General features: G+C 35.8%; 1 protein-coding gene across 2 annotated transcripts in view; it reads left to right on the forward strand.

The window, feature by feature from the left end:
• FUT9 (fucosyltransferase 9) overlaps nucleotides 1–27,568 on the forward strand; it is a 192,376-nt gene that overhangs the window by 81,166 nt on the left and 83,642 nt on the right. For both annotated transcript variants that reach the window (XM_034670843.1, XM_034670844.1), the window contains one exon: nucleotides 20,662–20,750. The gene's annotated coding sequence lies outside the window, so the exon portion shown is untranslated. The remainder of the gene's footprint in view (nucleotides 1–20,661; nucleotides 20,751–27,568) is intronic.

A 27,568-nucleotide genomic window follows, 5' to 3' on the forward strand; every position in this document is an offset into this window, starting at 1 on the left:
CATTTTTAAAAGAGGATATTCAGTGGGGTGCCTGGGTGGCTCAGTCAGTTAAGTGTCTACCTTTAGCTCAGGTCATGACCCCAGGACCCTGGGATGAAGCCTCATGTCTGTCAGGCTCCCTGCTCAGCAATAATACAATATTAGTATAATAATATGTATTATTGTGTACTTTGTTGAAGTCTGCTTCTCCCTCTGCCCCTCCCTCTCTCTAGCTCTCTCTCTCGCTCTCATTCTCTTTCTCTCAAATAAATAAAATACTTAAAAAATTAAAAATAGACATTCAGCAACTACCAAAAATAAAACCTTCCAATGAAAAGGAATCCTAGGAAGTTAGATAAAGCTCTACTTCCTTCTAGGATTAAAAAAACAAAAAAGATTCATATTTTTTCCCAAGTATATACCCTACATAATGTATTCTCATTTCGTATTTCATCACTATGTGTCTATGACTCTTCCATTAGACAAATGCTTCTTAAATATTTTTATTTTTTAAAAGATTTATTTATTTATTTTTGAGAGAGAGAGAGAGAAAGAGAGAGAGTACTTGCGCACAAGCCAGAGGGAGGGGCAGAGGGAAGCAGACTCCCAGCTGAGTAGGGATCCTGATGTGGGACTCTATTCCAGATCCTGGGATCACGACCGGAGCCAAGGCAGACGCTTACCCAACTGAGCCACCCAGGCGCCCTCCTAAATATTATTAAACCACCATATCTTTTAAGAGAATCACCTCCATGTAAAAATGCAATGGCATATAAAGTCATTCACACAATTTCTGGAGGAGCACAGAGCTCCAAAGTACTGTCCATAGGCTTGGGTTAAAAAACAGACATACTGTACTAGAATAAGAAGACCTTAGGGGCAGCTCTTTGTCGAATTCATTTCCTATTTTCAGCATGAGTCTGGCACACTGACACTTTAAAATCGAAAACTCAGAGAAAAAAATAAGACTTCTAGGTTGAATGAATGAATGAATGAATGAATGAAATGAATAATTATTTTAGATGCCCGTTACTGCCCCTGAGATCTCTTTTTCAAAACACCTTTCATTTTGTTTACTGTTTATTTATAAAGCATGATTTTCAAAACGTGTAATTTTTAGATCACAGTCCTCTGATAATTTTCCACTTTGAATCATTTATAGTACTAAACTGAATGTCTACCCACCCCCCACCTCCCCCCGCCCTGGAATATATAGTTCTATTTACAGTTCAAGATTTCTTTAATGTTCCAAGCAGTGTTTCCATCACCCATGAGACAATATAATCTTTCATTTAGCTAAAATTCTGGATGCTGGTTGCCTGAAAGTCTATTAAGCTAAAGTCATTACATGTTTCTACTTCCTCAGTGGATGTTTAAATCTAACTCTATATTTTTATTATTTAATTCCCTTGTCAGTTTCAACCTACTGTTCTAGTCTATGAAACTCTTTGTAAATTATATGTCACAGTAGCTTGAACTCCCCATTTAAAATTATCTCCAAATTTATTAAGTGTGTCGAATAATATCATGTCATCAAATAGTTGATTTAAAAATGATGCAAAGAAATCAGAGGCCTCCTGCAATTTGACACAGAGATATTAACCAGTATTGTTTGGTAGGAAAAATTTATCAGCTAAAAATTCAACAAACTACACAATAATACTATCCACATAGGTTTATCTTAACCACAAAGATATTAGGAATTATTTCAAATGCCTTGTTGAAATCTAGATGATTCAGATGAGGCATCACATCATCTGTGAAATCTTTTCCTGACATTCAGTGATACATACCTTCTTCGTGTTCTCATGAAATTTTGTGTAAGTCCCTATCATAGTACTTACCACAATACACCAAATTTCCTTTCGTATCTGTCTTTCCAAGTACTGTGAAGTCCTTGAAGAATGAGTCTGTGCTTCCTGTTATCTCTGCATTCTCAGAATCTTGTGAATAGTAGTTACTCAGTAAATATTTGTCAAACTGTTGAGTTAAGAATAGAGATATTCTCATATGTTACCTCAAAATTTAGAGCCCTGTACAAAGTTTTCAGTTTTCTCTGGGCTTATTCTAGGATGCAAATCACTAAAAATAATTCACAACAATTCATGAGAATAGATGAGCCAGTTCACCTCTTTGTGCCTCACTTAGAACATTCGTACTATTTTAAATTCATGCACATATGGAATATGTGACTTGGTTTTATTACAGAAAGATAATTTCATCTTTTTAAAGCTAAAACTGTATGTGTTATTATGGTTAGTTCTCTTTTCTTCCTTTTATACTGCATCTTTTGTATTTCTTTTTAAAATGTCAAAAACAGTATCTCATTAACACTTCTCAGAGAACAGTTTCCAATGTTTCCATTCATAGACTCGATATTTGGAATGCTTCCTTCCAAATCATAGGAAAATGATAAAATGCAATAAAGTCACAATGTCTCTGAATATTTATGCACTCAGGTATATAAAATTTACGTTGAACTTTCTGTTCTTTGCCTGATACTAATACATTTACTTAAGTATTCAGAGAATAAAATGCCCTTATCTTATGGCTGCCTTTTGATGGCCAGACATGGATCCATTTTTTCCAAAGCCAATGTATATCAGAAGATACTCAAGATAAGATATCTGCACACAGATTGAGTAATTAGTATCTACTACAGACTGAAAAATTCAATGGAGGGAGAACAAAGTGACCTTATACCTTATGTGTAATCTTTATTAATTGAACTCTAAGTTAGCCCTTGCGATTTCTATGTAGTCTGCAACAGAAAGGTCAATAGAATACCAATAGATCCTCTTATATTTGTTAGTTCATTCTGCAAATGCTAAAGTGGGATGAAAATTGATTCAATTCACTTGTAATCCACTACCAAAGGGGGAAAAGTGATTTTTAAACTCATCCACTTACATATACATGGAAAAATAATATTTCCAAGGAAAATTAGGAGAATGTTTTTAATAGCAATGGATGCATAAGAATTTGATCATGTTTGTAATTTCTTGCCATCTTATAAAATTTCTTCAAAGAAATTATAATTTGAATTAAAACACTAAAAAATATTTATATTGAACAAATACTATGGTTAAGGTGCTTTTATGGGCTCCAAGAATACAACATAAATAATATAGCCAATGCCTTTAAAAAGTCATAATCTAATGGAGAAACAAAATACTGAGAATGCACTTACTAAAACACAAGGTAAAGTAAGGGAAATACTTTGACGTTGGTGCGAAATAATGCTGTGGGAGTTTAGAGGATTCAATGATGAAGTTTTATAAAATGCGAAAGATTTGAGTTGTGCATTGGGGGATTAACATAACTTCACAAGTAGGATATTCTAAACAAAACCAAAAATACGGGCAAGTGCTCCGAAAATATCTAAAGATATAACGTAATTGAGAAATGGGATATAGCCCTGTGTGACTGGGATAGAGTAAGGAGGCATGACAGATAAACCCTAGAAATGAAGATGGGAGTTAAAATTTGAAGACCTTTCCTTCCATGTTAAATTGTTTGGAATTCAGCTTCTGGCAGTGAGGAACTACTGAAAAACTTTGAAGTGTGGAATGACATGAATTAAACCCAAGTATCTATCAAAGTTTTAGAATGTTTCCATTGTTGACAACCCAGAAAGTGTAAAAAGTGTAATCGCCCTCATGTAAGTAAAGAAGTTCTTGGTTGTGGCAATGGAAGTAGGATTGAAAAGGGGGAAAGACTTATTAAAAATTAGAATTAAGACTTGGTGCTTGAATGAAAGTGGAAGTTAAGGAAAATAAAGATGGCATTGGGGTTGCTACTCAATGTTACTTGTTTATAATTGCAACCAAATGTGCATTCTTAAATATTACTCTTTCATTTCTAAATATTTAATTTTAGTGTGTTCTTAATCCTGAAAAATGTTAAGTTTATAAATCCCTAAGTAATCTTTTCCCATTCACGCATATGTGTGTCTTATTTTACCAAAAGATCTTCAAGAATAATTTTTCAGAGGAAAATTAATTAATTAATTAAATTAAAATGTACATTTCATTACATGACCAATCATTTCCTTAAGGAGATCACAGTTTTTTTCCTTCATTTGGGGAGCAGAGGAACACTCTTTCTCCTTTCCCATTCTTCTTTTCTACCTGGTTGGTGTCTGTAGGAATTCATCTTTTTAGCCTATGATAAATAAAGAAATGTATGTATATAAAGACATATTTGACCTAATTCATAGTTATTTCAGTTCATTTGCTATAGTGTGCGTGTGTTTGTGTGCGTGTGAGTGTTTGTGTGGGTGGCAAACATGTATGTAAAGCCTCAAAAGGTAACTGGTGGACATTTCAGTAAAACACAATGAGACTTCCCTGATATATCCAATTATATGCAGATAACAGTGTCCTAATATTACATCAATACATAGAAGTAGTTAATGGTGTTCTTGCAAGGATTATTGTTTATTTCTTGAACATTACTTATGCTAGTGAACAGTTTATCTTTAAATGATGAAATATATCATAATCATATTCATTAGAATGCCAAAGTAAGAACTATATATCAGAAAAACTTTATGTATAAATAAAGCACTGAATTCATCTAAGCTTTAAAGAAACTGATTATCAGGTCAAAACCATTCATTAAATAGAATAAACCATATGATGTTACCTACTTAGTAGGATATTTTTCTGATATTTGCTTCTTTTTCCTTTTATGCAAATCCTAAAGCCTATCATTGCTTTGGGTTATTTGTAGCCAATAAGATTTTCATGGTCAGGTGCTTCTCTTTAAGAAGAGTTATAAATTCTTTCTCTCAAAGCTGTTCCAAATGGAGCATGAGTCTACCTTTGAGACACACTTGGCTACAATAAAATCACCTTTAACTTAGAGCTGTATATGTGAACAGCCTTAAATGTATGACTTGGTTTATAATTTCATATGGCTCACTGAATTTGAATTAAATCTTATAAATGTAGTTGGGTTCGATACCCACATCAAATAGCACATAGAAATTATGTGTTTTCCCCCATTATGCCAAATCTGAAGGAAAAGCATCTTCACATTACACTAGAGAGAATAATTTAAGCTTATATTCCTCCCACACATCCAGCTACGCTAAAATATTTGGCATGCCAAACAAGCCAATGGAGATTACATATTGAGATAGGAAAGCACTTTGAAGAACTGAGGAAAGGTGAGAGCGACTGGAACATAATGAACAAAACCAAGAGAGTAGTAGGCAAGGTCTAGACCCCCTTTAACAGTCAGGGGGAGACACATAGGATACCTGCTTTCAGCTCTGCAACATCAGCAGAGGCTGTGGACAAAGAATAGCCTAAACACTTAAATGGGTGCTAAGGAAGGAGCCTGGTAAATATTTCAGAAATATCATCATATAACAGACTTATTTAGGAAGAGTTTAAGTTCAGTTAGAACATATATACACACACAGACACACATATGTATGTAATTTTTTAGATACTTCCCTTCTTCCTCTCTGCCCTTAATTTCCATTTCCCAGGTGAACAGAATTATCATGCCGCCTTCTTGGTATTCAAAAACTCATCACTATAGCACCCACCACTACTCCAAGTAACACCTTACTCAAATCAAAGTTAAATCTATGAAAAGTGTGTTAATTTCACAGGGCTGCTGTAACAAATTAACAAAACCATTTTGCTTACAACAATAGAAATTTATTCTCTCAAAATTCACGAGGTTAGAAATCAAAATCAAAGTGTTAACAGGGCCAGGCTCCCTCCAAAGCTCCGAAGGCTCCGGGAAGAATCCCTCCTTGCCTCTTCTAGCTTCTGAAGGTTGCTGGCAATCCTCGACGTTCCTTGGTTTGTGGCAACATAACTCCAATCTCTGTGTCTGCTTTCACATGGGCTTCTTCCTTTTGTCTCTGTGTCTCCACAGTTTTTCTTTTTATAAGAACATAGTATTGGATTTAGGGCCCATCCTAATCCAGTGTGAACTTATCCTAACTCCATCTCATCTGCAAAGACTTTTATATCTTTCTGGGGGCACAATTCAATCCACAGTAGGGGAAGCAAATACTAGGTGGCTGTTTAGAAAGACTATCAGATACTTCTGGTTAAATCAATTTATATCAAAGACAGAGTAACTCTAAAGTCTGTTTGCATTTTTAGAGAAGGATTTTGTAACACAAATGAATCAATAATGAATAGACTCATAGGGATCAGAACATTCTTGGCACCTGCTTCCTGAGCTTCCAGCTCCTTACCTTCAGCAAACCCACAGCTCAAAACCTACCTCAAGACCCACTCACCAGAGTGGACCAGCTACAAAATGAAGAGGAGATACTATGCAGAAAACTAGGCTGTGCATCTTTTTTTTTTCCTTTAGCAATGTTTTTGCTTTTATGATAAATATTTAAATATTTTCTTTGGATCAAATTATATGAATAATGTGTGGATTTAGATTTCATATATGGAAAACATAAGGGACATCTAGGCAAAAATTTTGGCAACAGAAAACTACACAAATGTAAATGATTTGGGGAGGCTTGGTTTTCTTTTCTTCAAAAATACTTCCTATGTGTGGATGAAAAGAGCAAATAGAAACAAAGCAAAAGAGCCTTTGTAAAGTTTAAGTCAGATAATCTGGATTCTTCTGTGCTTGCTTGGTAGAATAAGTATGCATTCACAATCCTGAAAGACTTATCCTTGATTGGGGTAGGGACAGAGGATGTGATAACTTTACTTAGGCCATTAAAATCCTGAGATTCAAGTTTTAAAATTATTCAAAAGGAAATGAATGCATTTTAAAACAAAATGCTTTTCCCTGTAGGCAAAATGCTTTTCAGAGTACAACTTTGTCATAAAATTGTCCTATACCATGAACAATAAATGTATTTCCTTTTTTATATAACTTGGTTTATTCATAAGTCACATGCGATCAATACATAGTTCAAATGATTGTATTTAATGTAGCAATTGCCGCTAAAATTGGAATGGATTCTTTTCCTTTCTCAGAACATTATTTGTTTAAGAATCAGAATTTAGGGGAGCCTGGGCGGCTCAGTCGTTAAGCGTCTGCCTTCGGCTCAGGGCGTGATCCCGGAGTTCTGGGATCGAGCCCCATGTCAGGCTCTTCTGCTGGGAGCCTGCTTCTTCCTCTCCCACTCCCCCTGCTTGTGTTCCCTTTCTCGCTAGCTATGTCTTTCTCTCTCAAATAAATAAATAAAATCTTTTAAAAAAAAAGAATCAGAATTTAATAAGAAATCCTGATTTTTAAAAATCTTTCATCAGTTTTAATACAACTTTAGAAAAAAGGAAATACATTATTCTAAATTAACTTACCATGGTATAAAATATTCATTTACATTTTTGTTAGGTTTAGCATTTCTTCTTTGTTCATTACAAAAAAAACATATTATGCTAAATTTTATTATTTTGATTATTGATTTCCCAAGAGGCTTTGGTCTGAATTAAAAAGCTACAGCTTATGTTTTATAATTAAAATTTATAGTGAAACATTTATTTTTCATGCAATTAATTTATACTCAAGAAAAAATTTAATACTTATTTAGGTTATCATACGAGTTTCTATAGTGCCTTTTATTCAACTGTTTTGAACACTCTGTTTTAATGGGTTGCTCGGTTCTTGTCCCAGATGCACCAAAGAATTGGAGATACAAGACCAGAATGGGAAGATTGAGTTTATTGAGTAGCTAAGTACATAAATATAGCACCCTTTCAAGACAGAAAGTGGGCCACTGCTGGTGCAAGAGTAGCAATGGTACTGAGAAGCTCTAGCTGTATCCTTTTCAAGCCTACTTTGTGTACTTGTAAATTTGGTTTTGATTGGCATTTTTGATGGATAGCTGGTGGTTATATAATATTTTGGTTTTTGCGCATGTGCCTACCCATGATGCATTCTGTTATAAATGTATTTATTTGTGTTATGTGCATTTATGAGTTTCTAATGAGCTTTTGTACTGGACTTAAGGGCAAGTTGCTTCTCTTGTATGCATGCTCAGTTCTTGGAAGTCCTCCTGTGGCTTTTCAGCCTGCTCTCTGGCTAGGGCTTTCCTGTTCTGTTAGCCCTAAGAGATAGCTCTGAAGGTGTGGCTATTAACCCTCAGGGGTGGGTCCAAGGATGTGGCTAGCATCTGCTTTATCCCTCCTTGTTAAAGCCTAACTAACTGCGTAACATCTGGAATTGACCTAGCTGTGACTTTTTAGTGTGGCTCCCCAAACATATGCAGCAAATTCTACAAATTCTACTGGAAAGTAGAGGGCTTGTTATATGTGGAAATTCTGGTCTCTACCCCAAACCTATTTATCAGCATTTCTAGAAAAATTGTTCATGAATCTATTTTTAATAAGCCATTCAGATGATTCTTATGCTTATTAATGTTTGAGATCCCAGGATTAAAGGGGACAGACCAGTGGATCCTAACCTTTTCAATACTGGTGATCTCTAGGCTTTGCAGTATACCGGGAGAACCTGTTCAGTGGCTGTCAACTGCTTCCAAAGGAAGTCATCCAAAGACATAAGAGAGAAAGCCTGAACCACCTCCCAGTGCCCCCAGGGTTCTGGGAGCCTGGCCAAAGATAGCCGACAGCATGCTTATTCACAGACTTTTTCCTTCTTCCTACTCTCTCCGCCTATCACTGTGCTTCTCTTCTGTTTTCCTTCCCTCCTTTACTATTTTCCTTCTGTATGCTCAATGCCTTCACTAATTTTGTCAGAAGAATTGGGGGGAGGAGGGTGTCCAGAGAACAAAGACAGCTTATCAAAACCCCTCCCTTAACCCCACCTGCATGGCTCAATCTCACTGAATATCCTTACAGCAGGGGTTTATAAAGGAAAATGTCTATTTTTTTTTGTTATTGTCATAGACAAAAAAGAAAAGAACCAGTGTCACTAGCCATCTGTCCCTGGCCTGTCTCCCATCTTTGGCCCCAGTCAGGTATCTCCTTCTAGATGAGTGTGACTGAGGATGGATATGAGTATCACGAAATCTTTACTTGACCTTACTTCCTATCTCCAATTTCCAGATTCCTCTTCCAGGGAGGGTTTTAACAAGTAGGATCAGAAATCAAAACATCATCTGAACAAGCAAGAAGTGCACTTGCTTTTTGGAAGCAACCACTGGATCTCAGCCCAATGCTCATCCTGTTCATTACAGCCCCTGGGCTACCAACTGGCCTGCCTTTCCTTGGCCTGTCACATCACAAGTCAGGGCTTATTTCTCATTGTCCCCTGCCCTTAAAAACCGCCCCCCACCTCCCAGCAGAGCTAGAGAAATGAGAGATGAAGGGCTTAAACTTTATTGATTCAATTTAAAGATATGAAAAATGAGACCATTTTTAGATCTATATCTCAGTAAAAATTTTTAAAAAGTTCATTATGATCTAAACCAGAAGGTGGCAAATATGGTTCATCAGCCAAATCTGACCTGCTGCTAGTTTTTATAAATAAGAGTTTACTGGAACATAGCCACCACCATTTGTTTATATATTATTTATCTGCCTTCACACTGCAACAGCAGAATTGAGGAATTATGACAGAAACTGTATAATAGATGAGAACCTATAGAAATCCTTGACTTTACCTTTTGGACTGTAATGCCTAAAGTATTTACCATCTGCTTCTTTAGTGCACAGTTTGCTAATTCCTGGTCTACATCAAAACATTCATACTTTATTTGTCCAATTTTTGAAGGCAAAATATTCGCAAATTAAATTCCATGGAAAGATTTCCCATAGCAATAGAAAATCTGAATAGACCAATTACTAGTAAGGAGATTAAGTCAGTAATCCACAATTTCCCAACAAAGAAAAACCCAAGACCAGATGGCTTCACTGATAAATTTTACCAAACATTTAAAGGAGAATTAATATCAATCCTTCTCAAATTCTTTCAAAAAAAAAATCAAAGAAGAGGGAATACTCCCAAACTCATTTTATAATGCCAGCATTAATCTCATACCAAAACCATAAAAGGACACCACTAGAAAGGAAACTATAAGCCAATGTCCCCAATGAATATAGATGCCAAAATTCTCACTAAAATACTGGCAGACTGAATTCAGTAGCACATTAATAGGATCATTCAACATGATCAAGTGGGATTTATCCATGGGATGCAAGGATGATTCAACATACAATAATCTATCAATGTGATTCACTACATTAATAGAATGAAAGAAAAGAATTGTATCACCTCAATAGAGTCAGAAAAAACATTTGACAAAATTCAACATTCATTTATGATAAAAACTCAACAAATTAGTCATAGAAAAACATATCTCAACATAATAAATGCCATATATGACAAGCCACAGCTAACATCATACCCAGTGGTAAAAGGTTGAAAAGTTTTCCTCTAAGATCAGAACAAGGCAAAAATACCCATTCTCACTATTCCTATTCACCATGGTACTGGGAAGTCCTAATGAAAAAGGGGGGGGGCAAATAAAAAGAAAAAGAAACAAACAAACAAAATATATCAGAATTAGAAAGGAAGAAGTGAAATTGTCTCTTTTTGCAGATGATATGATTATATAGAAAATCCAAAAGACTCAGCCAAAAAATGTTAGACCTAATGTCTAATCAACAAGTTCAATAAAGTTGCGGTTTACAAAATTAACATACAATAGTCAGTAGAATTTCCAGAAACTAACAATAAATTTTCTGAAAAATAAACAAGTAAATCCCACTCACAATAGCATCAAAAACAATAGAATACTTAGGAATAAATTTAGCCAAGGATTTGAAAGACCTATGCACTGAAAACTATAACACTGGTAAAAGAAATCAAAGACATATAAATGGAAAGGTATCTCATGTTCATGGATTGGAAGATTTAATATTGTTAAGAGGCAATACTACAAAAAGTCATTTATAGATTAATACAATCCCTATCAATTTTCCAGTAGCATTTTTTACAGAAGCAGAAAAAACACTCCTAAAATTTATATGGAACCACAAAAGACCCTAAGTAGCCAAAGAAATCCTGAGAAAGAACAAAGCAGGAGGCATCACACTTCCTGATTTCAAGCTACACTATAAAGCTATAGTAATCAAAGCAGACAGACGAATGGAACAGAATTGAGAGCTCAAAAGTAAACCAAAGCATATACAGTCAACTAATATTTGACAAGGGAGACAAGAATACTCAATGGAAAAAAAGACAGCGTCTTCAATAAATGGTGTTGCGCATTCATATGTAAAAGAATGAAACTGGACCCCTATATTACACCACTGGCACAAATTAGCTCAAAATTACTTAGTCATTTTAAAAAAAAAAGAATGAAATCTTGCCTTTAGCAATGACATGAATGCAGCTAAAGAGAGCACTATGCTAACTGAAAGAAGTCAGTCAAAGAAAGACAAATACCATATGATTTCACTCACATGTAGAATTTAAGAAACAACAAATGAGAAAAGAGAAGAAAGAAAGGAAGGAAGGAAGGAAGGAAGGAAGGAAAAGGAAGGAAGGAAGGGAGGGAGGGAGGGAGGGAGGGAGGGGAAGAAAGGTAAAACAAGAAATGGACCCTTAACTATAGAGAACAAACTAATTGTTACCCAATGGGAGGTAGATGGGGAAACGGTTGAAAGAGCTGATGGGGATTAAGGGTGCACTTGTGATGAGCACTGGGTGATGAATGGAAGTGTTGAGTCACTATAGTGTACACTAGAAACTAATGTTACATGTATGGTAACTAACTGGAATTTAAATAAAAACTTAGAAAAAACTGGAAGTGAATTAAAGTCTTAAATGTCATATATGGAACCATGAAACTCCTAGAAGAAAACAGGAATAAAGCTCCTTGACAGGAGTCTTGGAAATGATCTTTTGAATATGACACTGTAAGTATCAAAATAATAAGTAAACAAATGGGAGTACATCAAACTAAAAAGCTTTTGTATAGCACAAGAAACTATCATCAAAGTGAAAAGACAACCTATGGAATGGGGAAAAAATATTTCCAACTCTATATGTGAGAAGGGGTTAATGTCCAAAATATATAAAGTACTTGTACAACTCAACCGGAAAAAGAATAATAACCCAGTTAAATGTGGGCAAGGGACTGAACAGACATTTTTCCAAAGGAGATATATGAAAGGCCAGCAGGTAGATGAAAAGATGCTCAGCTTCACCAGTCATCAGGGAAATGCAAACTAAACCCACAATGAGATCTCACCTCACACCTGTTAGAAGGGACATCATCAAAAAGACAAGAGGTAAGTGAAGCATGGATGTGGAGAAAAGGGAAGCCTGTGCACTGCTGGTGGGGTTGTAAACTCTCACAGCCGCTATGGAAAACAGTATGGAGGATCTTCAAAATATTAAAAATGAAACTACCATAGGACTTAAGAATCCCACTTCTGGGAATATAGCCAAAGCAAGCAAAAACATATCTGCATCTTCATGGTCATAGCAGCATTACTTACACTAGCCAAGACATGAAAACAACCTAAGTGTCCGTGAATGGAAGAATGGATAAAGAAGTTGTTTGCCATAAATATTATTCAACCATAAAAAATAAATAAATCTTAACATTTGCAACAACATGAGTGAATCTTGAAGGCTTTACGCTAAGTGAAATAAGTCAAAGACAAATATTATATGAATCATCTTACTTACATGTGAAATCTAAACAAAATAAAACAAAATAAAAAACAAACTCAGAAAAAGAGATCAGATTTATGGTTACCAGAGGTGGATGGTGGGGGTAGGGGGAATAGGAGGAGGTGGTCAAAAGATACAAACTTCCAGTTATAAGATAAATAAGTATGGGAGTGTAAAGTACAGCATAGGGAATACAGTCAATAATATTGTGATAAATTTGTAAGGTGGCAGACAGCAACTACACCTTTCATGGTGAACATTTTGTAATGTATATAAATGTCAAATCACTCTGTTGTACACTTGAAACTAATATAATTTTATATGTCAATTATACTTCAATTAAAAGGAGAAAAGATAAACCAGTACTAGGATGTACTGTACAATGTGATGGCTATAGCTAACATTGCTGTGATGTACAGGAAAGCGGTTAAGCAAGTAAACCCTGAGAGGTCTCGTCACAAGGAATTTGTTTTTCTTCTTTCTTTTTTTAATTGTATCTATATGATGTAATAGATGTTAGCTGAACCTATTGTGGGAATCATTTCACAGTATATGTAAATGAAATCTTTGTGATGTACACCTTAAGCTTATACAGTGATGCATGTTAATTATTTCTCAATAAAACGGTACCAAAAAAAAAAAAAGATTCCCCATACACATGTTAAAACATACTATATTCTTTTCTCACAAACCAGAACGAGATAAATATCTGGGAATAACTGCTTTAATCCCGATAACCAGAACAGCATTTATTATAGTAGGAATTCACTAAATGCTTGGTTAAATAAATAAATCTTTAAAAATGTATGTATATTCTGCACTGTATTTATGATATTTATTTTAGAACAAATTTCTTTTTCCCAAATCGTTGAGTAAAACAAATGTTCTGGGAAGAACGCACAATGAGATTTACAGTACTGTTTCAAGCCCCGGGTGGGAGAAGCTCAATAGTTTGCCCTGAAGGGTTCTTTAGGTTTTAAAAGAACAAAGCAATCCTCCCTCCCTGCCTCAGAAAGTGTGTGTTAAAAATATTCTATGGATAAAATATATGTAAGAACTATGAACTAATTTCAATCACCTTCTATTATAGCAATTACTAACCTGAATCCAAGCATAAATATATTTTAAGTCCTCAAGACCTTGATGATTATTAATGGTCCCAAATTCTACTAATCCCTGTCTCCTACAGCAGCTCAAGAAGTGGAAGAATCCGCAACACTCAGGGCTAGCTCTCTTCCTCAATGCCAATCTTGTTTTGTGCTGTTCACACGGCTCTCCATCATATTCCCCTAAGGAATAAGGGTCAGGGCCAATCATCCAAGCCAGCTACATAAGAGGGAAGGAAACAAGAGGAAAGCCTAACCTGCAAAAGAATTCAGACCATGAAAATAATTGAGGAGTTACAGAAGCAAGCACAAAGCATATACTTCTCCCGTAATCACTCCTTTTTTCCAGCTTCTGCACAGATACAGACTAAGGAAGGTGACCATTCACCATCTAGCCACGCAGTAAATTTGCCACACAGTAAATCTGCCCCACAGCGAAACGCTCAAGAAACACCATTTCCCTTTCTCTCCCCTTTCCTCCTCACTCTCTTTGGGCTTTTAATTTCAGGATTCTTATTCCCACTTCCACCTAATATAAAAAGTAAACTAACATTTTGTATGGTGAGAAAAAAGTATTCCTTTTCCATGTAAATTATGCAAAAAAAAAAAAAAAGTCCTTTGTGGGAAAACTATCCGGAGTTGATCTCATGAGACAGAACGGGCAGCCAGGAGTAGGGCTCTGCAATTTGTCTGCTCCTGCAGACAAGCTACACCATTTCCAGGGTGCGTGACCCTGCACAAATCCTCTCCGTGCTTCATGTTCCTCTTCTCTACAACTGGAATAACATCTCATAGGCTTGTTGATGGAATGAGATTCTGTATATAAAACCCTTAAAATTGTGCCTGTTATATAGTCAGCACTCTTTTATTATGAGATGGTATTATTTTTTGTGTTAATGAGGCTCAAGGTTCATAAGAAGTAGGAAGATCGGTAGGAGAAGAAAGGGAAGAAGAAAGGGGGATAAACAGAAGGGGGAATGAACCATGAGAGACTGTGGACTCTGGGAAACAAACTGAGGGCTTCAGAGGGGAGGGGAGGGGGGGATTGGGATTGGCTGGTGATGGGTATTAAGCAGGGCACATATTGCATGGAGCACTGGGTGTTATACACAAGTAATGAATCATGGAACTTTACATCAAAAACTAGGGATGTACTGTATGGTGCCTAACATAATATAATAAAAAATTATAAAAAAATAAAAAATATAAAACAATGAGAGCATAAAAAAAATGAGGCTCAAGGTTTTAGCTTGATACCCTCCAATGGCTGGCCCTTGCTCCCTTCTGCTGCCTCCTGCTTGTGCTTCAACACTGCCTATCTCTCTGCTCCACTGAAGCCAGATTACTTTTTAGTTCTAACCTATATTATTTCTGTATTCCTTATCTATGCTCATACTGCACAGCCCCCTCGCCATTCAACATTCACTTTACGCTACCAAGCTTCAGCCAAGTAACACTGAACGCTGCTCTATTTGTGCCCCTAGCCAGACATTTAGTATAGATTTCTTCATTTCTCTTTCTTCCCTTCCTCCTCTTGACTATGAACTCTTCAAGGACAGGACAGTATTTTGGCCACCCTCTTAGCCATAGCACCTAGCAGCTATTAGATAGAACACATTTTTAAAAATGTATGTTGAATTAAAGAAAGCCTAAGGACCCAGTCTAGTAATTCTGAAGTCATAAAATTCTGTTCAAAGTATAGCCACAGGAACTGGCTCAGTGACCTCTTCTGGCAGCAAATCTCACTTATTACTATAAACTGAGTGAAGGGATTGTCTTTATTTGTTCAAAATTCAGTGTCCTTTCACATTTGTTGAATTGAGTTAAGAAACTTACTCTTTAATGAAATTCAATTTTGAATGTATCTGATGTTTCTAACATTACATCATTCAGAGTGCTCGAGAGTTTTCTTCTTTCTGAGAAAAGTAATGCTCCATTTGACTATTTCCCTATTCTTTCATTTGTAAGAATAATATAGTGCTTTTCTTAATCATTTATACTGTCTTTAATCAATTGGTTCAACATATATTTTTTTCATTATATAAAACAAATGTCTCCACATCTTCACCTTTTGGTAAATTTTACCCAAATTGACTGAAGTATCTTATGTAAATATCTATGTAATTTTTATTTTTCTAATTGACCCTTCGCTAAAGAAAAAAACATAGCCTACCCTATCAGGATGGCTCAAAAATGCGTTTGTGTTTGTGAAATGGTGAAATTAATGGATAGGGTTTTATATTTTATTCAGACATATCCCAAATCCAAACACTTCTCTCCATGTCACTGCCGCTGAATTTATTATCACCATCATCTCTCAACTCAACTGTTATGGTCGCCTTTAGACTGGCTGCTGCTTCTGGGCTTGCCTCTCTACTAAATGTTTTACAGAACATCTGAAACGATGTTTTAAAATTTTCATCAGGTCATACTAGTCCCCTGGTCAAAACCTTCCTATCTCCACTGTGCCTTGAATAAAGTCTGGACTCCTTACAAAGGCCTATGAGGCCCAACATCACCCGGCTGCTACCTGCCTATCAATCCTCACTCCCCCCACCCGGAACCCCCCCCCACACTATGCCCTGGATTACGACACCACAGGCATATGGGATGTTGTACCTAGTGTCCCCTCTCCTTGTAATGCTTAGTCCTGAAGGTGAAGCTGAGTCCTTACCATCACTCAAATGTGACCTCCCCCGTGAGGCTTACCTTCCCTGCCTGCCTCTGCTCAGGATGACAATTCAGTCCACTTGCTGTGGGCCACTCTGCGGCTGACATCTCTCACAGTCAGTTACTTCTCAGCTTCGTGGGCCTCGTGGCCCTGCGAATTCAGTCTGCCCAGGATCTTGGTGTTTGGACCCATCGGTCTCTGCTGCTCCATACATTGGTGCTTCCCTCTTCTGACTCCTGGTTAAAGCAGAAAACCTCACAAACCTCTGTGCCTGAGTCATTTGGCTCCCCGGTAACCCATTTTTTTTCTCAGCTCATCATCCATGCCATAAAATACCTAGGGAGAGCTGGGATTGTATACTGGGCCTGTTCCAGCCAGGGGACCCTTGTGACACTACTGGGTCACCACATGTTGGAATGGGATTATTCAGCACGGTAATCTGTTCCCAAAAGCATAAGCAAAAACACTAAGCATTCCTTCAGGTAGGAGTTCCTAAAGCTACTCGCCCTAGAGGTTTGGCCTCAAGAAGCTGGGAGGAGAAAACAGCCACTTTCCTCTTCCACTCAGCTCTTTCTCTCCACCTCTCTCGCCATTGCCACAGGAATAAACAAATAGGCTTTCTTCCTATTGCCATTTCTACATTATTTCAAACTCCTTTATATAAAATTATATGCAAACGTAGTCATTTATGCTTGCTGACAAACAACAAGATGAAAAGTAAAAATCAATGAATCATTTAAATGTTTCATCCTTAAGTTACCAAGCCTCTGAATCTGGGCCAGACCTCAAATAATAAGCTAATCCATGAAGTGTAGTTTTTATATGTAAAAGAACTAAAGGAATTTAGAAATCCTCTCTTTCTCCGGGGGCTTGGGTGGTTCAGTGGGTGAAGTGTCCAACTCTTGTTTTTGGCTCAAGTCATAATCTCCGGGTGGTGGGATCGAGCCCCATCTAGGGTTCTGCCCTCAGCACAGAGTCTGCTGGAGATTCTTTCCCCCTCTCTCTCCCTTCCCCCCTGCTCCTCCCCCTGCTGTCTCTCTCTTTCAAGTAAGTAAGTAAATAAATAAAATCTTTAAGGAAAAAAAAAGAAATCCTTTCTTTCTCAAGATTGCCTGACTTTAAGCCATATGTCAAAATAATCCTTTAAATGACAGGAACTGAGGGTCTTGTCCCACCTCTACCCCACATCAGGCACCCTTGACTGCCCTAGAAGGAAAGACAAGTATGTAGGAAAGCAAAAAAGAAAAATGCATATCGTCATGTGACTGGCTTAGACAGAAATGTAGAGAATTGAAGGGAATTGTTTCCCTGCATGTAATGCAAAAAAAGATGATAAAGATAACTTTATTTATCAACAAAAATAATAAGAATAACCCCATAACTTAAGTGTTACTTACTCAGCTAATTAAATCATACGCATGATTTGGGAAATGCAGACATGCATACACACGCGTACACAACATGCACAAATGTGAGTTTCCAAGTAGATAACTCAGGCCACTTGTTGGCTCTCGTTATTTGCTCTCATTCTAGGTAGGATTTTAAATGTTTGATTTTGCTGACTTGCCAGCAAAGATCATTTTGAAAGCATCAAAAAAGATTTGGATGGTAAGAACAAAGCAAGAATGGCATTTGATGCTGACGCAGAAAATCATTAAAAAATTGCACAGATGCCCTAGTGTCATAACAGTCTGGAACCAGTTGAGATAGGTATAAATGCCCCTTCTCTATTTTTCTTAAATATTAAATATGTTAATCTTTTATGTCAAGATTATAACCAACACATTACATATGTTACATACAATAATTGTATTTGTGGTTTTGTTCATTTAACAATTCTAAGCCCAACATATATATGGTTTCAACACAGAACATTGATCTACCTTACAAAACATTTCATTAATGTTTTCCAAATTGGTATTCAAACAGTATTGAAAGTAGATGTCTAGGCAGAACTATCTTTTAAACAGTGTTCAGGAAACCAAGTGAAGACTTTTTTGAGTACACACTTTTTTTTTAAAGATTTTATTTATTTATTCGACAGAGATAGAGACAGCCAGCGAGAGAGGGAACACAAGCAGGGGGAGTGGGAGAGGAAGAAGCAGGCTCATAGCGGAGGAGCCTGATGTGGGGCTCGATCNGACGCCAGGATCACGCCCTGAGCCGAAGGCAGACGCCCAACCGCTCTGCCACCCAGGTGCCCCTTGAGTGCACACTTTTAAATTAGGGCTGGATGTGACCCCAGTTATTCCTTCCAGCTTCTTATGTAGATCACTTGTTCGAATTATCAAAACCCTGTAAAATGAGGATAATAAAACCCACCTTAAAATATTCCTGTGATGGTTAAATGTCAATCAAACACACCTAAAAACCCTTCAACAGCTGTTACAAAATACAGGCTAGCTATTCATCTATGTTTTATATCTTTGAGAAAGAATAGTTAAGATTTTGAAGACAAGACAGAAATGCCAGATCTGTACTCCATATTTTGATTATCTTTAATGTATTTGAATCCAATATTAAAGTGTAAATAGGGAGGGGGAATATCAAATTACAGGAAAAATTATTTTTCTACTAAACATAAGCCAAGGCTATGTGTCTAAGCAGAAAGAAATCTGACTGAACTTTGCTTTAAAATATACTGACTTCAGGACAAAAATAGAGATTAGGAGTTTGGGGGACATACAATGAGGATGAGATAGGTGTGTGTGTGCACGTTTGGACACCCCACAGTGCATGCACGTGCGTGTGTGTGTGCGTGTAAATGTGTGTGTACGTGTACTGGGTAACCACCACTTACTAACCTCTAGATTTGAGAGGCTTATGTTCTACGGCAAAAAAGACATTTTTGACAGGGAATACATTCATATAACTCAGTTTATTAAGGTACTCTCTTAAAAAGAAAACTAAATCTGCTCTTTATTTTACTTTAAACTATTTGATAGTTCCACTATATTTGTTCTCAGTTGAGGTAATGTCAGTGGGTCAGCTTCCCACTTTGTATTAAATAGAATCTTCATTCATTATAGAATAAATAATTCAATAAGGTTTGAAAGCACTGCCTGCATTTTATAGCCAATCATGTTTGTGAGCAAACATCTTAGTCCATTTGAGCTGCTGTAACAAGATATCACAGACTAGGTAGCTGATAAAAAACAGAATTTATTTCCAACAGTTCTAGAGGCAGGGAAGTCTAGGACTGTGGTGCTGGCAGCACACACCGGGTGTTTGGTGAGGGCTTCCTGGTTCATAGATGTACATCTTTTCACTGTGTCCTCACATGGCGAAGAGGGCAAGGGCACTGTCTGGGTCCTCTTTATAAAGGCACTAATGCTAGTCACCTCCCAATACCATCATCTTGGGCATTAGGATTTCAACATTTGGGGTTGGTTGACTGGCTCAGTTGGTAGAGCACATGACTTTAGGTCTCAGGGTTGTGAGTTTGAGTCCCACATTGGGCTTGGAGCCTACTTAAAATTTAAAAAAAAAGAAAGAAAGAAAAAGAAAAAGGATTTCAACCCCTGAATTTGGGAAGGATACAAAAATTCAGACCATAGAAGCTGGCATACATCAACATGAAAATTAAAGATATTTGGACAAGTCATCTAATTATTTGGCCTTTGGTTTGTTAAGCATCCAGATAATTATAAACATACAGATAATTCAGTAGCCTCTTGTTTTGTTTTTTGGTTTTGTTTTTGTGCTATGTGTACAATTTATTCTGTAGGTAGAAAATATAAAAAATAGAGATGATGAAATATACTTTGATTAACCAGATAAGTTATTTCCATCGAGTTTCCATTACAGCATTCATTCTTTTTAATAATATTTCTCTTATAGGGCACCTGGGTGGCTCAGTCAGTTTAGCATCCAACTCTCGATTTCAGCTCAGGTCATGATCTCAGGATTGTGAGATAGACCCCTGGGTTAGGCTCACTCAGCATGCAGTCTGCTTGTCCCTCTCCCTAACCCTCTGCCCCTTCCCCTGCCTTCTCCCCACCTGCTCTCACTCACACTCCTGCTCTCTCTCTCTCTAAAATAAAATAAATAAACAAACAAACAAATAAATAAATAAATTTTTTAAAAAATAGTATTTCTCTTATTATATATTCAAATGACTTACATGATTCAATAGTATTTTTCTAAAACAAGTAAATTTATATAAACAAAGGGCACAATAATATACAGAGAAAGATCGATGTTTGAGAGGTATGTGATTTTTTTTTTTAGTTTTTTTGGTTGTTTAGTTGCATATATAAATGTACACCTAGTACATTTAACTAACATACTTTTTTTTCTTTCTTTCTTTCCCAACAGGCTTAGAATGCAATAATTCAAGAATTTTATAATACAGTGGAGTAGCTTAACAACTGTTTATGTGCTTCCCATGATATGTTCTCTATATTGTAAGTATATATTTACTTTGATGCTGGCTTGATGGTGGGAGAAATGTGTTCAATTAGAACTTATAGGTAACGTAGATTGTTTCAGAATTATTATAAGCTAAAACTCATCCAAACTATAGAAAAGTTGTAGGAGTTTGTCTTATATGAAGAGATAGTCTGTAAAGTTAGATTTAATGCTGTAACAGAGTTAAAGCTTAATATAATTATCTATTGTGGTAGAATAATACAACTTTAGGTTTAGTTATATTTTTAATAAATATTTTACCTAATATCCTTAATATTTTATACTATTCCTTATTTTTCTATAAATTTTTAAAAATATTGGATCTGCAAAATTTTATGCTAAAGTATTGAAATCTTGAAATTGTCCTTTTAAAAATATAATGTGTAATATCATTTCAAGTTCAGGCCAATTTCATATTAGTTATCTTTTCAAAAATGGTTTTAGTCTTGGCAAGATAATACCTACAACATTAAATCATCTGTGTATGTGTGTGTATGTGTGTGTGTGTGTATAGTTTCTTTAATGAGTTCATAAAAAAGAGAAGAAAACCGGTCTTTGCTTGGTACTCTTACCATTAATTTCACATTGCCGGAAAGTAAAGAAGGGAATGAAAGGCTGCTGTTTTTGAGTTCAGTACTAAGCTGAAAGTGTTAACTCACAGCAGTGGGAAGGAAAGGAGGTAGCCCAATACCTTTTCCTCCCAAGCATATAAGCCAGAACTAGAGCCCTTCAGTACTCAGAAGTGTTCCCAAAATGTATGGTATGGTTAGGCCATCAGGAGATGCTGTTCCTTCACAACACTTTATAATGCCAGACCTGCAATACTCATCCCAAGCCTTGCTCTACGTTCTCCTATCCCTTTCCTTGCCGGGGCCCCTGTCTGAGCATCCAACATCTACCACAAGTGACTTGGAACTTAGTGAGCCTTGATCTTTCTCTACAAAGGCAGGAGAATGAGGTGTGACTGATTATACTGTGGAGGCTGGAGTGATGGTAGATAGGTTATTAGCATACCATTTCAGAGCACTGAATGCTTTTTCACACAAAATATAATTTAATACACAATATGTGGTTCTAAAGAAGTGCTATCTAATAAAAATATAATGAGAGCCAAACATGTAATTTAAATGTTTCTTGTGGCCACGTTTTTAAAAAGTAGAAAGAAGCAGGTAAAATGGGTTTTGATAATATATTCTATTAACCCTATATATTCAAAATACAATCATTAACATGTGATTGATGTAAAAAACATTGAGACCTTTTATGTCTTTTTTTTTCCACACCAAGTCTTTGAAATCCTGGGTGTACTTATAGCACATATCAATCAGTATACTACATTTTTATTGGATATTCTTGATCTGTATTTAGATTTCATAAAAAAAATTTTTTGAAATAGACATGTATTATTTTACTTTATCCTCAGAACACAGTTGCAGGCAGTTAGTATTACTCTCCCTTTTTGCAACAAAGAAGCAAAGATTCAAAGAAATAAGCTCCCCAGTGTCAACAGCTTATAAGGGATAGAACTATAATGCTCAAAGCCCCGCTTTCAGCCACAGTTGAAAAAAAGTAGATTCACAAAGCCAAGTAGTCCCACACATACTTAAAGTATTCCAATAACTAAATTGAGTATCACTCTTTAAATTTAAATTAACCAAAATTAAAAGTGATTTCCTCAGTCACACTCGCCACCTTTCAAGTACTCAACAGTTCCATGTAGCTAATAGCTACCATGTTGGACAACTCTTTTCCAGAGAACCGTTGACATACAAAGCCATAATTCTGCTGTCTAATGAATTTTGTAAGTTGATGTCAGAACACACCAATAAAGCCTATAACTTCAAAATTTTAATGAAAAAAACAAGTCAAGTCCTATACTTCTGACTTAAAATGAAATTTTAGCCACCCTTATCTTATCCATGAGAAATTACAGATAAAAAAATATACAAGGTCTAAACCTTAAGACTGCAACGCACATTGGAATTTGTTTTAAATTTGCTTCAGTGTAAATGCCCTGTTGTAACTAAACAAATTAGCCGATCACAGCCCTTCCCATTACAATGAATGATTCAAAAACAGAAAGTAAAATAAAAATTTTAAAGATGTCTCTGTCCAATACACTGTTAAAAAATGAAAATATAAACTTCACATATCTGATAAAGGATTTGTATTCAGAAATTATAAAGAAGTCTTAAAACTTAACAAAAAGAAAACAAACAACCCGGTTTAAAAATGGGTAAAAGATCTGAATTTCACTAAAAAGCTCTACGGATGGCCAATAAGTATATGAGAAGATGTTCGACATCATTCGTCACTAGGGAGATGCAAATTAAAACCACACTTAGAAACTACTAGGCATGTATTAAAATGGATAAAAAATTTTAAATAATAAAATTTTAAAAAATACTGAATGCTGGTGAGCTTGCAGAGCCACAGCAAGACTCATTCATTGCTGATAGGAATTTAAAGTGGTACCAACACTTCGGCGGGAAATTGTGTGCCCGTTTTTTGTAAGGTTAAATACACACTTAACCGTATGATCCAACTATCCCATTCCTATATTACCCAACTGAGCTTAAGATTTATTTTTACACCGAATTCTATATATGAATACTTGTAGAAATTTTATCTGTAACTGTTAAGACATCAAAAATAACCAAAATGCTCTTCGGTTGGTGAATGGATGAATAAACTACAGCATATCTATACAATGAAATACTACTGAACTATAAGAAAGAAAGCAGGGAGTCTGCTTGTTCCTTTCCTTCTGCCCCTCGTCCTGCACGTGCTCTCTCAATAAATAAATAAATAAACAAACATTTTTTAAAAATTATAAATAACAAAAGGAACCTAGGCCACCTGAAAAAATGGCTGATTTGAGAGATATGGAAGGAAAGATATGAAAGGAAGGAAAAATGTAGCAATAACTCAAGCTTCTTCTAGTGCCAGAAAGTTAAAAAGTGGCAAAAAAGTGATTAGGGCTTGTCAAAAGGACATGGGCGCTAACCCAAAAGTGTTCCCAGTGACCAAAACTGAAGCACTTTGTACCAAAACTGTGCAATAAAATAATGATTGTATTAGGCTATAACCCAGCGAATAAAGTAAATATTGATGAATTCACACTGATACAAATAGACGATTGAATAGGAAGATAAATGACAGAGAAGGCAAAAATCTTCCTTACAGAAAAATTCCAAATAATGTATGTAGATACCTCACCCACCTCCCAGGAGACGAAGCTTAATTCCTCTTCCCTTAAGTGTGAACTAGACCTCATGCCTCAGGGAGTACAGATGTGTGGGAAAAGGTAATTTTCCCCAGGACAAACATGGGAGATACCACCTTCATTGAGTGATCAAGCTTAACATCTCCAAAATAAGTTATGTCGACCTCCTGTACTCTGGTGTGATATGACGAGTACACTTCATTTCTGTTATATTCTTTCCACAAGCCCAGAGCTCCATTGCAACCTTAAGAAAAATACGAGACAAAGTCAAACTGAAGCATGTACTACAAAATACGTTACCAGTGTTCTTCCAAAGTTTCGAGATCACGAAAGACTGAGAAGCACAGCTAAAGAGATAGGAGACACATTACGACTTAATGCAATGTGGCGCCCTGGGTTTGATCTTGAAACAGAAAAGAGGCATTAGTGGGAAAACTGGTGAAATCTGAATAAAAACTGTAGCCTAATTAGTATCATTTTGTCAATGTTCCTAGCTTTGGCAAGTGTACCATGATTATGCTGGTAGTGGTACAAGCTGGTGAAGGGAGGTCTCTACATCCTGACAACTTTTCTCTAAGTTGTTATATTATTTATAGTTATATTTCTATGTCTATAAATTATTATAAAAGTCTTTGAAAATGAATTATAAGCTTTTAATACTTGGTCAGTGATAAATCTACTCTTAGAAAGATTCTTCTCATATGCAATCTAACCCTTTCTACCCCAGCAATAAGCACATCTTGCCATTTTTGTCTATCTACTCTAAGTTATTAAGAACCTCTGCTCTGTATTTGCTATAATAACGTTCTTTCACTGCTTAAAATTTGAGAATTATGAGTTCTTCACGTATATTTGCATTTTTAACAATTCATATTACTTAAACTATCCAAAACGACAGTTGTTTTAATTTGTAATGCTCTAATTAAATTTAATTAAAATTAAATTTGGCCATTTAGTTCCATATTATTTGGCAATACGGCCTTGCTGGTCACATAGGCACAGCACCTTGAAAATCATTATGACTGGCTGTAGTTTTTATCATAGAAATGGATATACGGGGCGCCTGGATGGCACAGCGGTTAAGCATCTGCCTTCTACTCAGGGCGTGATCCCGGCGTTATGGGATCAAGCCCCACATCAGGCTCCTCTGCTATGAGCCTGCTTCTTCCTCTCCCACTCCCCCTGCTTGTGTTGCCTCTCTCGCTGGCTGTCTCTATCTCTGTCAAATAAATAAATAAAATCTTTAAAAAAAAAAAAAAAAGAAATGGATATACATTTGGGTAAAAGAAAATAAATGACCAAAATAACCATACTGCCTTTTTAAAATTGGGGTACATAAGGGCTCGTATACCTTATCTAACATAGTAATATTGCATAACAAAGCCAAAATCACCTTATACGCTTTTAAGAGTTTAAAGGTTTCTTTATACACATATGACATTTCAGCCTTACAGTGAGTATGCAAAGTAGGAAATTCAAATAACCTTCTTTAGTTATAAACAAGAAGTCTCTGCCAGGTTAAGTGATTTGCCTAGAGGCCGGCAGTTTGTGAAGGATAGAGTGTATTTTTTTATTATGAAATGATCATTTGTCTCACAAAAGCATTGATCATGTCTTTTCTTAGATAACAATCTCCCTGGTACAATGTTTTTAGGGTTATACGTAGTATTTCAGAATAAATAGATTTTATGAGGCAAAGCAGACCTACCCTTGGACATTGTGATCCTTCCATTTAGTATTTGCATCACTATGCCTATATGCTGCAGTTTCTCTAAGACTGATCTGATAATCCATAGGCAGTTTTAATATGGGAAAAATTTATAGCATACTCTCACTTGTCAATAAATCAAGCTTTCTCCCTATTGCTTTCCAATCACAACGCCAACTTCTAAGGGAACTTGTTTTATTAGGTAATTTGAAAATACTTTATTAGGCTATTTGAAAAGCTCTTGAATAAGAGAGGATGACAAACAATAAAAGAAGATACATTGATAGAAAAAAAAACCCTATACCTTCAAATAATAGTACAGTAGGTACAGAAGACATGTGCAAAATCAAACTGATCCATCCTGTGTGTAAATCCCATTTGGCATCCCTTAGAATACATAAATATACATTGAAAAGAAGATTCCAAATCTACCTCTACCATATCTGACTGCTTAGCACTCTCATTATTTTCTTTTTTCTGATCCAAACTCCTCCTACCACCATAAAAGCCTATTGCATTTTTGTTTTTGTTGTTGTTGTTCACGAAGTTATTCAGAAATTTCTTTTTTATAAGACTTCTGTCTTTTGTACTAAGCCTTCCTACTGTACTGCTTGGTGAATAACGGGTGCATAAAAATATTTGCAGTATTGAATTTCTAAATAAAATACCATTGAGCACATTTTTCAGTTAAAGAAACTAGGCTAAAGATGTCAGGTAATTTCAGAAATAACTGGGGTAGCATGAATGGAACCATACGTGTGATTGGCTTCGGACTCTTGGTGTTTGTGTTGGCCATTCTATATACAGACAACTATATGATTCTAGCAGATGCAGGGTAGAGTATAGATAGCCAGATGGATGCATGGATGGATGGAGGAAGATGGATGGATGGAAAGACAGACAACCTGCTCTGTTATGGCTCCCTGGATAATATTTTATCCAAACATAGAAAACATTTTAAGGGAATTGGGAAATATACTTGCTAGAGAATTCCACAGAAGTAAGATAATAATAGTAATTTGGAGAAAACTGAGGATACAATACTTGTACCCTCTGTGTCCAGGAAGACTTACCGCTTTATTTTGATTACTCCAAAAAAGCCCATTTACCTTTACCTTGGTAGGATGGTCAAATCAATGCCAATGGAAGACCATACCAATAATAATGGCTACTCCATATTCTTTTCTTATCCCTTTAATGATATATCTTTATTTTGAATATGCAGATATAAGCAGCTCTAAGACTATCCTTCAAATTACATGCTCTGGGGGAAGAATTAGTAGACAAAGATGTCTGGAAAGTCTGAATTTATTATTTCAAATTGGTCTTAAATTTTTATTTTTAGTGACTATGATTTCCTTGTAGCTACACTATAAACAGAAAACACTTCACAGTGAACCAACTCCTCTAAGAAAAAATACTGTGGTGTGAATATTTATGTAAGTAAGTACTTAGAATGTAGAAAGAGATAAACATAACCTAAACTTTTATTTAAAACCATGCATATTACCCCTGTGAGATTTCTAGCTATCCTTATAAAATAAATTACCATTCTGTAGATTTTTCAGTCTAATTTTAATTGTTTTCAACTATCTTTATTTGGTTTTCTTTCCTCTTCAGTGTATCTTCTTATTAAAAAATTAATCTTTCATTTTTTATGTCTCAGCACTTTTTAAAATTCATATTATTTTTGTACTTGAAGCACAGTAGGATGTTAATTTAAACTTTGTGACTTTAATGTCATTTACATCCAAAAAAAAATGAATATAGTGATTTCTCCATTCCTATGTTGGAATATCATAATCTATCTCAAAATAAATCTCTGTGTTGCTATAGGCATATGATCCCTGGGTTTTATGGACGCACAATATCAAATCTTC

The sequence above is a fragment of the Ailuropoda melanoleuca genome, chromosome 10, assembly GCF_002007445.2.
Source record: "Ailuropoda melanoleuca isolate Jingjing chromosome 10, ASM200744v2, whole genome shotgun sequence".
NCBI lineage: Eukaryota > Metazoa > Chordata > Mammalia > Carnivora > Ursidae > Ailuropoda > Ailuropoda melanoleuca.